The sequence below is a fragment of the Sesamum indicum genome, linkage group LG13 (genome assembly GCF_026168435.1).
Source record: "Sesamum indicum cultivar Baizhima isolate 11 linkage group LG13, ASM2616843v1, whole genome shotgun sequence".
NCBI lineage: Eukaryota > Viridiplantae > Streptophyta > Magnoliopsida > Lamiales > Pedaliaceae > Sesamum > Sesamum indicum.
In genome coordinates, this window is record NC_142669.1 from 19,390,540 (window position 1) to 19,402,306 (window position 11,767).

The window sequence follows — 11,767 nt, forward strand, 5'->3', positions numbered from 1 at the left end:
TTAGACTACATTAGTTTATAGAAAAATTCATGGATAATTTAGTAGTTGTAGGGTATACGCAAAATAAATGTATAGACTACTTTAATATATATATTTTTTGTGATAAAAATTGCAATTATTGGAACCTTAGTTGCACTTTAAGCTATGTATGGGCTAGTAATTCATCAAATAGATGTAAGAATTATATTTTAAAATAGTGATTTAGAAGAAGAAATATATATAGAACAACTTAAAGGGTTTGTAGTTCCTAATCAAGTATGCAAATTTAGAAAATCTATCTATGGTCTTAAGTAGGCTTCCAAACAATAATATGGAAAATTTACTCTATTAACTAATGAATACAGTGTAAGTGCATTAGATACTTGTGTTTGTTTGCGTTAGATTGTGTGGTTTTATGTCAGTGTGTTGATGACTAGCTAATTTTTTTACCTATCTTAGAAATAGTTGATGAAACCAAGAGATTTTTGTCTTCACAATTTGACATGAAAGATCTAAGTGAGCTGATATATTATTGGTGTTAAAATTTTTAAAACTAAAATTGTATTTTTCTTATGTCAATCATACTACATGGAGAAAATCTCGATTAAGTTTAACTGTCATGATGAAATGCTTGTTAGAACATCGTATGATGGTAGCTAGTATATATATGAAAATGAATAACGACGATAGTGTGGCACAAGTTGAGAATGTAAAAATTATAAAGAATGATATGTGCTTAATGAAGCTATCTACATGAGTGTGAAGGTGGACCATCTTCTATAAAGGATATTGAGTTGTTTGTAGAACATCCATCAAAACTCAAGGTACTAGTATAGGGCCATTAATATCACTCCGAATTCATAGAGCAACGGACTTAAAGAAATAATACGTATTATGGGGATGTCAATTTGAGCTATCAAAAGAAAAAAATTATTTTATTTTCTTTAGTTGGGTTGTTGCACTCACCTTACTATTTATTAATTTAGTGGAAAGACATTAATACTTAAGTATATTCCTTCACTCCAAACAATTGTATTCTTTAAGTAGTTAGTCATTCATGGGGAATGATAATTGCCTAATTTGACACATAATCATTGGAATAATGTGTTCGTTTTAGTATTAAAAACTTCTAAATATGTGACATTTTTATGCTTTTAGTTTGAAAGGATTTGATGAGATGTTAAATGGAGAAATTGAACTAAAAGGGTGAAAATGGAAGACAAATGTTGGAGAAAAGAAAAATATCACAAATTTATAGATGTTGTTAGACGTGCCTATGTTTAATACTGCATACAAAGTAATAAATGTGGAGGAGCGGACGGAGTTTTTGGAGAAAAGCTAGTTCACATGTGGACTATAGTGACTTTTAACTAGTGACAATACTGCATACTTCATTATATTTTAATAGTCGTGGAGAATGCATACTAACTTAATTGAATCATCATAGGATCGGATTTATTGATTTAGAATTGGGTCATTCTAATTCTTAATGTTGTTGGTATTTAAATTTTAAGGATATTTCCAAGTTCTTTACTGATTAGAGGGTTAGTCAAGGGATGCATGAATCTTGACCAACGAAAATGTAAGGAAATGTGAGATCTTTAGGTAATATTAATAATTATAACTAATTTATTAATTTATTGTGATGATTGTTATCGTTGCATCAATGATTAATAGTGGAATCAAGCACGATCTAGTCTTTAACTGAAAAGTCTTTTATCATATTATTCCTGTTTTCAATTTTATTTTCTAAATTTAGTTTTAACAAACCTCCCTTTTTCATCAGTAAGTTGATTTAAAACTAATCCATGTAGATTCGATCCTACTCACTATTTTTACATATTTTGGTGTATAAAAATTATTTTTGTTTTACTCAACACTCATCAGAAAATATGGGAAATGACTACTAGAAGGTCATTTTTCTTGTGTCACACTACAAGAAAATATGATATTAACGACAAATTATCAAGTGATAAATATTAAAGTTATCACTAAAATTATATATTAAGTGACACCAATTTTATTTTGTCACTATATCATTGGTCAAATTGTATATTACCCTCCTATGTTTTCAAAAATCAGTTGAAAACTCCCCAATATTTTAGAAATAGGCAACCCCCTCTTTTCTAAAACCTTGCACAAAATCCCCCTACCGTTGGAAGTTAACTGAAGGTGAATGGACTCACAAGTGGTGTGAGTGAGTATGATTTTTTTGCGAATTTTGACATATTTTTGCTATAAATTGAGAAAAATACTCCTATATTGAATTTAAAATTACCATAATCAAATATACTTATTTTAACTTTATTTTTAATTGATTCTTTTTACATTTTTATCCCTCCTAAAAAGTAAATAATTTTATTTTAAATATTAAAATACAAAAAAATTATAATTTTTATAAATTTATAATTTAAGTAAAAAATTAAATTAGAATCACAATACAAAAAATAATATATAAAAATATTAAATTAATAATTAATTTAAATTTATCTTAATGAATTATTTACTATATATAATTTAAATTTAAATTATTAGTATATTAAATTTAAATTTAAATTTAAATTTTCTTTTTCTTAAATATATTTTTAATTTTAAAAAATAAAAAAATAAAATTGGGCGACGAGGAGAGTCTTGTCGCCACCGCGGCCACCCAAGGGTGCGCCATCGGTAACCTGGGCGATTGTACCACTCAAGGTATCCATGAATCTCAAAACACACCTCTTTGGTGTGTCCATTTTTTCCACAGTGATCACAAACTTGTGCTTTCCTCTCAACTGCTGTTTTTCTCCTTTGAAATGTTCCCGCATTTCCAAACCTTTTAAAATTTGGCCCCTTCACTTGCATAGCCATATTTTGTGTTGGATTTGAAGGTCCTAGATCCACCTCTCTTTGTTTTTCTATTCTTAGGACCTTAGAGTATGCTTTACTGACTGAGGGCATAGGTTAAAGCATGAGTATTTGACTTCTGATGCTATCAAACGAATCACTCAATCCCATTAAAACCTGCATCAAATGATTCTCGGCAATAAGAGCTACCATGGCCTTAGAAGCTCCACAGCTACATTGTGGCAGGGGACTAAGACAGCTGAGTTCATCCCACAACCTTTTGACCTTTGAAAAATAGGCAAACTGACATTGTCCCTTCGACAATAGATGATATTTCTCTTTTCAACTGATAAATCATTGGATCATTACCTTGTCCAAATCTTTTTTCCAATTCAGCCCACAATTCTCTAGCCGTAGTTGTATATAGGAAGCTTTCAACTATTTCTTTAAAATTCGAGTTTAATATCCAAGAAGTGACCATGTAATATGCTCTTACCCACTGTTCATATATCTTGTCACTTTTTCTTCAGGTTTTTTGATTTTTCCATTGATGAAGGGAAGCTTCATTTTTGCTCCTAAAGATATCTTGACACATCTACTCCATGTCAAGAAATTAGAGCCATTCAAAGGAATTGAAACCAGACTCATACCTGGATCGTCTAATTGTTGAATTTCAAGATTTCTGAGTCTTGCGCCATGTTGTTCTGCATTTTCAGCTTTCAGTTCTTGTTTGTTGTAGAAAGGGAATGCAGGATTACAGACCATCAATTGATGACTCTGATACCATGCAAAGAAATAATTTGAAATGAGAAAAAAACCATTTGATGTGGTCGAGATTTTTTTGCTAAAGGATAAAATCGAGAATTTTACCTCGGCACAATTGCGCACCAGGTGAAATGCAATTGCCGCAAAATGTGTAATTTTCAAGAGTGGATGTCTTGTCAATGAATAGTGACTTAGATTAAAAAATTAGTATTTTGGTATTTATAGGGGTGTTGGAAATTATATGATGTGGTGAGGTATATATGTTTAAGGTGTGCCCATACATATCAAATTACTCATTTATCCTTACAAATTAATATTTTTTATTAATGCACATCATACAGCCCCCCACTCTCTGATGGAATATGCCCACCCAGTGTAATATTTTGTCCGAAAGTAAACACTTTTCTAAATCGAGTTAACACATGAGAGTGGATGGGTGGGTAGTTGTTTATTATTATCAATTCATTGGGGATGTATGAATACGCTTGGCCAACAGTGTCTGGTGCCCAACTCGAGCTGGGGGTGCCCCTCGGTCGCGGGGTGCACCAGGCGGTGCGTTGGGGGAGCGCAAGCGCGAGCTGGTGCACCAGAGGAGCGCACGAGCCAGCCCGAGGCAATGCCTCGAGCCATGCTGGCAGCTGGTGCTAAGCGCACGCTGCTGCAGTTGGTGCACCAATCAGCTCGAGCTGGAACACCAGAGGAACGCCCCACGCACCTCGAGCTGGTGCACTAGGAGGTGCACTCGCCAGCTCGAGGCCCTCGAGCTGTGCTGGCAGTTGGTGCTGGTGCCGCACTCGCCAGCCCGAGGCATTGCCTCGGGCTGGTGCTGTGCCGCACTCACCAGCCTCGAGCTGCTGCAGCTGGGGCTGCCTCGGACTGGTGCTGGGGGGCGCTCGCGGGCTCGAGCTGGTGCACCAGGGGAGTTTACTCGGGCGCGCACTCAGGCTCAAGTTAATTCAGCTTGAGTCTTCAAGTGTTTTTTGAGGAGGTGCTTATTTTTGCATCCCCTGGGTTTTGAACCCAGGTCAAAAGAATGGTAAATGGAAACTCCTACCACTACACCATCAAATAATTTTTAATAATATTTGCTCTCATTCTCTATTAGTAGAGGTTAATCAGAATTTATTCATTTTTCGCGCCGAATTCTTTCATTCATTTTGAGAAATTCGACGTCATCTTCAAGAGATGAGATTCCCCGTAAACAATTCTTACCTCTGGTGATGGAGCCCCATAGTTAGGCTTTTACCAACTTCGGAAGGGGGGGGGGGGGGGGCGCAAAATTTTCCGATTCCAATATTTTTAAGAGGGGACCTTGTCTCAACAGTTCGATAAAGGGACGTTGCCTCAAAGGATACTTCATGTCCCGGAGTCGGTCTTTCACCAACTTCAGAGGGATGTAAAGTTTTCGGGGCGACATTATTGACGAGGATCTCAATGAAAGTTCTATTTAGGGGGTCCCGGGATAATAACGACTTTTGTCTATATGACAATGATGAGTTTTGTCTCTAGGGTCCTCGTGAAACTTCAAGGATCTCTATGTCTAAGTTTGTTTTGTTTGTTGGGATTACGACAAGAAAACTAACTCCATTACTCAAAATTCAAAGTACAATATTTTTGGAGAAATCAAAAGGGGAGAAAGATATGTCGATGTTCAGGAGGAATCTCCCCATTGAAGGGTACTTGCTCATGAGTCAGGGGGGTTACCTCCTGGGGTGGTGACTGTTCACGAGGCGAGTCTTGTTCCGCCAAAGCTCGAGACCTGGTTTGCATACTCAGTGTCGAGGTAAATATTTCCCACAGACGGCGCCAGTTAGTAAAATATTTCTTCAAGGAGTACGAGACAGGCAAGTTCATCCCATAATTTCTTGAATTTAGTAAAATATGCAGTTATTGATTGGTCCCCTTGTGTCATAGAATTGATTTCTCTGTCAATTTGGTAAGAGAGGGCCATTACTCACTTCAAATCTTGCTTCCAATTTTGTCCACAAATCTCTAACTGATGTCGTGTAGACGAAAACCTATTGATGGGGGTAAAACCCTATCTTCTCGTAAAAAGACAACTTTGCCCTTGATGGGGCCCAAAATCGCAAGTTTGCCAGTATGACCCGCGCCACTTTTACCGGGTCGGGTCGCGACCCGACCCGACGACCTAGAACACGTGGCACGCGCGTAGCGGGTCGGTAGACCCCCTGGCTCTCTATATATACCTCCCAGTCAGTGTATTAAAGGTACGTCGTCTTGACCACATTTCACCTTCGGCTCGCTCTTTTCTTATAGCGACCCCATATTTCGACCTCAACCAAACACTGACTTCAGCATCGGAGGGCCTTAGCTGGGGGCCACCCCAGCAAGCCTAACGATCTGCTTCTTTTCTCAGGGCCCAATCACTAGTCTGGGAGAGGAGCGACCTCGAACCGCTTGGGAGATCGAACCAAGGAGGTCGCGTAGATTTCGACCCGGATCAGTTGGCGCCGTCTGTGGGAATCTGAGGAAAGCTCCTTTAGATTTGGTTTGAGGAAGAATTCGCCATGTCTGAATCATCAATGCGTGAACAAGAGGGAAGGTGGCATCTAACCGATGAAGAGAAGCGGCGGATGATCGGGATAGCGAGTAAGAAGGCCATGGAGGAGCACTGCCCATCTGTCAGGGAACCCTCAGGGAAAGGACGGACGGAAGAACGGAGAAAAATGATCTTGGCTGGTCAAGTAGAAGGAATGGTTCGCATGAGGAAGAGTAAGGAGATGATGCCAAGAACCAGTCGGGTGAGAGAGAGATCAGCTACCACATCTAGCAACAGTAAGGTAGGACAACCAGCGACCTCCAGAGTTGAAGTGGGAGGCGTAAGAAGGCAGATAGAGAAACTGAAGCAACAGTTAGAAGACCTGAAGAAGCAAGGCGACCTGGCTAGGCAAAATACGAACTCGCCCTTCACCAACGAAATGCTATCCGAAGTTGTTGGTCCAAATTTTCGACTACCCGATCTACCTAGATACGATGGGACGAAGGACCCGCGCGAGCACATCACAACATTCGAAATGGTAATGAATTTATATGGGCAAACAGATTCTATTAACGCAAGGCTGTTTGTGACTACTTTGACAGGGAAGGCACAAGAATGGTTCACCGGCTTGCCTAACGGGACCATTGGATCATACGATCAATTGATGCACGGGTTCGCATACCACTTCGCTAGCAAACAAAAGTCGAAGAGATCAGCGGTCCACTTATTTGCAATCCGGCAGGGAAGAGAGGAATCTCTTAAAGATTTTATGGGGAGATTCAATAATGAGACATTGGAAGTGCAGGAGCTGCGGATTGATATGATGACGAGTATATTAATACACGGTTTAAAGAAGGGACCGTTCGCATCAGCATTAGCTAGAGATCCCCCCGGAGATGTAGAACAATTGATGCTTTTGGCCCACAAATACATCAACGAGGAGGAGATGAATACAATCAAGGATAGAGAATGGGAAGGAGATCGAGAACGAAGTCGAAATAGATGAAGGTAGCAATCCACTACAGTGGGTATGTTTGTATCTTTATTTGCATGACGGATGATTATTATCTTTTTGAAATGTTCGTATTTACATCACAAATCATGTACGCAATTACAATATTTGGTTGAATTAGCACGTATGAATGTTCCCATGAATTAAATAGCTCCAGTAGTATCCTACTCTACGACGCAATGTCACGCAACCATCAACTACGCGACCTGCAAAAGGCGCGATCTCATTGCGTCTGTGAAAGACCATCAACTACGCGACCTGCAAAAGGCGCGATCTCATTGCGTCTGTGAAAGACCACCAACTACGCGACCTGCAAAAGGCGCGATCTCATTGTGTCTGTGAAAGACCACCAACTACGCGACCTGCAAAAGGCGCGATCTCATTGTGTCTGTGAAAGACCACCAACTACGCGACCTGCAAAAGGCGCGATCTCATTGCGTCTGTGAAAGACCATCAACTACGCGACCTGCAAAAGGCGCGATCTCATTGCGTCTGTGAAAGACCATCAACTACGCGACCTGCACAAGGCGCGATCTCATTTTGTCTGTGAAAGACCACCAACTACGCGACCTGCAAAAGGCGCGATCTCATTGCGTCTGTGAAAGACCACCAACTACGCAACCTGCAAAAGGCGCGATCTCATTGCGTCTGTGAAAGACCATCAACTACGCGACCTGCAAAAGGCGCGATCTCATTGCGTCTGTGAAAGACCATCAACTACGCGACCTGCACAAGGCGCGATCTCATTTTGTCTGTGAAAGACCACCAACTACGCGACCTGCAAAAGGCGCGATCACATTGTCTGAAAGACCGTCTATAAAGGGCCAACTACGAGGCCTGGAAAGGGTACAACCTGGCAGGACAACATAAGGTGCAAAATCGTCTGATGACCATTGATTAGGCGATCTAAAAGAATGCATCCTCCTTGTCAGCCAAAGCCGATCAATGCGATCAGGAGAAGTGTTGTGATTTTCACTCCAGCTCTCCCTATATTTGAGGTCAGATTGATGATTATCTTAATGGAATTATGGGAATTCGAAGATGAAAGGGGAATCTCTCATAAAGAAGGAAGTTCATTGAAGAGGAAAATTTACAGATTCTACCTCAACTCTGAGGTAAGTACAAGGATCGGCGTAAACGATTACAAATTGAAGTACAAGAGCCTACTTATCTACTGCATCTTCACCACTACCCTCAAGGTCCTCCACCAAGACCGCAAATTCATCATTATGTTGCAAAGGGGGTTCTTCAGGGAACGCCGCGAGATTACCATCCAAGGACGGGTCGGTCCAGTTCGTGTCGAACCCATCAGCGAACCCCTTCAGCTTCTTTATTTGAGAAATGCAGCGATTAAAACCTTCTATGAGGTAGTCAGCAGACTTAGCCTCCACAGCGGTTGTGAATGCGGTAGACTTCATGAAATCTCGAGCTCCCTGTAGCCGAGTGTCCGCCAAGGTCTTCTTATAGTCATCAGAACTCAGGTACTGGTCGCGACCTTGACTCCGGGCAACTTCGAGCTGGTGTTGATGCTCTTCTGAGAATAGATATTCCTCTCGACCAGCTACCCGACCCGCAGAAAAGCCTTCAGCCTTAGCCGATTCCACTGAAGACGCGACCTTCTGCCTGAGCTCTCTTAATTGAGCCTCTAGTTCGGACTTCTGAGCCTCGAGCTCGACCTTCTCTTTCTCACAGGTCGCTAACTTCGAGCTCTTTTCCTCGAGCAGCTTGTCAGCGACCATCTTCTCATGTCGCCAGTAATTGCACTTCAAAGACAAATGATGCCCGAAAGCTGAGACCTACATATAGCAGCAGAGAATTAGCTAAGGCAAAAACGAAAGAAGCTGATGAAGTTGGTAGAACACTACCTGCGCGAGGGAGTGAGCAAAGTTCTGCTCGACCCGAATGTGCGACATGGGAGCCAGGAGAGCTTGATCGCGGGGCAGGATAGTGGACTTATACAACTCCCAGGAGTCTTGGCCAACATGGGTCTTCAACACAGAACTTTGGCCTGAAATTGCCCAATTCGGTATCAGCCTCTCACCCTCCATGGCAGCCGGACTGTATGAAGGCGATTGGAGGTCCATCTGGGTCTCTCTCCACCAGGCAGTCAGCTCGTCAACTACCTTCAGATTTTCGTTCTCCGCTGAAGAATCTGCCTTGGATTTCTTTTGGGAGGAGGGATTAGGTCGCGGGGAACTCCGCTTCCTCTTAGACGGCTCTGAAGCGACCTGCTTCCCCTTGGACTTCTTCCGTACGAGTGGTTCAGGATCACTTGGCTCTTCGGAGTCCTTCGGCAAATGCTCAGGAGTGGGATCGTTATCCCCACTGGCGACCTCAATAGGAGTCGGGCACGGACTCAGAGATCGAACCCTGTGCGACCTCGACGCATCTTCTGAAGGAGCAGATGGAGTACGCTGGGAGTCTGGGCCCGAAGGAGGAACTGCTCGCTTAGCCCTTTTGGCACGAACCATTCTTGCAATGCGGGCATCCATCACGGCGGAATCTGCAGAGACAAACCAGTCACCACTAAGTACCAGAAATTACGAACAGAGAAAGGTAAGAGATTGATAATAATGATCACCTAAAGAGCCCCGGGTTTGAATAGGTGCCGGACTGAGACCTGCGAGCTTCAGGGTATGCTCCGTCAAAAGCAATTGGGCTTGATATTGATACTGGGTGATAGTAACAATGAGGTCGTCATCTAACCCTACGCCGTGAACTTTGGGTTCGGGTTTAGTAGTTCGCCAGTCACAAGGGAATGGCCAGGCTTGGTTAGGAGGAGGTCGAAGGAAGAAAAATTTGTCTTTCCAAGAGCCCACATTGGACTTTAGCTTGGTAACAAAGGAGCAGTTTGGTTTGGCAGTGAGATAGAAGAAACTCTGGTCGCCTGACCTCTTCGAGGTCGTAAACTTGTAGAGCGACCAGAAGCTATCGAAGTCGGGTTCAAGCTCGAAGTATTCCATTATGATAATAAAGGATAAAATATGGCAGATGGAATTGGGAGCTAGTTGCATGGGACCTATCTCTAACCTAGATAAAATTCTAGCAACGGTACGAGGAAGGGGAAAACGCAAGCCCGCAGCTAAATGTACAATCGAAATCGGACAACTACCGGGTGGAGGTCGATTCATGCGATCCGAGGGAGAAGGAAGAATAATTTCGTAATCTAGAGGAATATAGTACCTCTCTCTAATCGCATCAGCTGTGAAGTATAAAGTGCTCTCAATGGTTAGCCAAGGTTTATCAGTTGGTTCACCCTCGCTATGTTCGGGGGTCATTAGCGAGATCGCTATCTCCGGGTCACTTCTACCTACGCTAGGGGATCCTATCTGTTTTCTACGAGCCATGGGTATTTGTGAGGTCGCAGAGGAGCTGCCGGGACTACCCGAAGAACTCGCAGATAAACTACCAGAACTAGACGAACTACCAGAGCTACTCGAACTACCAGATGAGCTACTAGAACTACTAGGCTTGGAAGACATAATATTAAAAGGAGGTCGCTCGGAAGTACCTGGCTAGAAGGCAGGTCGCAGCTAGAGGAGGCAGATCGCGCGAGGAACGATTGAGATTGAGAATGAAGCAGAACCGCAGTCGAACCTCCCTGTATTTATAGGGGTAAATTTATGGAGATCCGTGTCGAAAGGCAACGGTCGGATATCGAGATGACGATGATGATCTAAGGGACGAGATCGATGGACCATTCGACTTCCCTTAGCGTGCTACTCACACTAAGAAAAGTAGGGGAGTAATGATGGGGGTAAAACCCTATCTTCTCGTAAAAAGACAACTTTGCCCTTGATGGGGCCCAAAATCGCAAGTTTGCCAGTATGACCCGCGCCACTTTTACCGGGTCGGGTCGCGACCCGACCCGACGACCTAGAACACGTGGCACGCGCGTAGCGGGTCGGTAGACCCCCTGGCTCTCTATATATACCTCCCAGTCAGTGTATTAAAGGTACGTCGTCTTGACCACATTTCACCTTCGGCTCGCTCTTTTCTTATAGCGACCCCATATTTCGACCTCAACCAAACACTGACTTCAGCATCGGAGGGCCTTAGCTGGGGGCCACCCCAGCAAGCCTAACGATCTGCTTCTTTTCTCAGGGCCCAATCACTAGTCTGGGAGAGGAGCGACCTCGAACCGCTTGGGAGATCGAACCAAGGAGGTCGCGTAGATTTCGACCCGGATCACCTATGAATCTCTTTAAAAATTAAATTCAACAACCAAGAAAGAACCATATAATCCACCCTCTGCTCTACAGTGCCGTTAGCCGGTTTTGGGCATCTTCCATCAATAAAGCTTAATTTCAATTTGGTTCCTAGGGCCAGCCTCACGGACCTGCTCCAAGAAATATAGTAATTCCCATCTAGCGGGACATACACCAAACTCATACTTAGGTGATCACCATTCTACAAATGCAGGACCTCCGACTCTCCGTATATCTTTGGCTCCTTTGCCACCTTATCTTGCTAACCCCAGCCATTGTATCTCAAAAGGAAGCAAGACAAAGAAAAAAAAGGGAAAATACGCGAGAATATTATCATAAGAAAAGAGAAAAAGAAAAAAAAAAAAAGAACAGGACCAAAGACACACACAAAAAAAGATTAATTGCATAATGTTTTCCTTTCAACCTATTAAGTACATATTCTTTAAATAACAATCCAAAATTAAGAAAATTGATTTT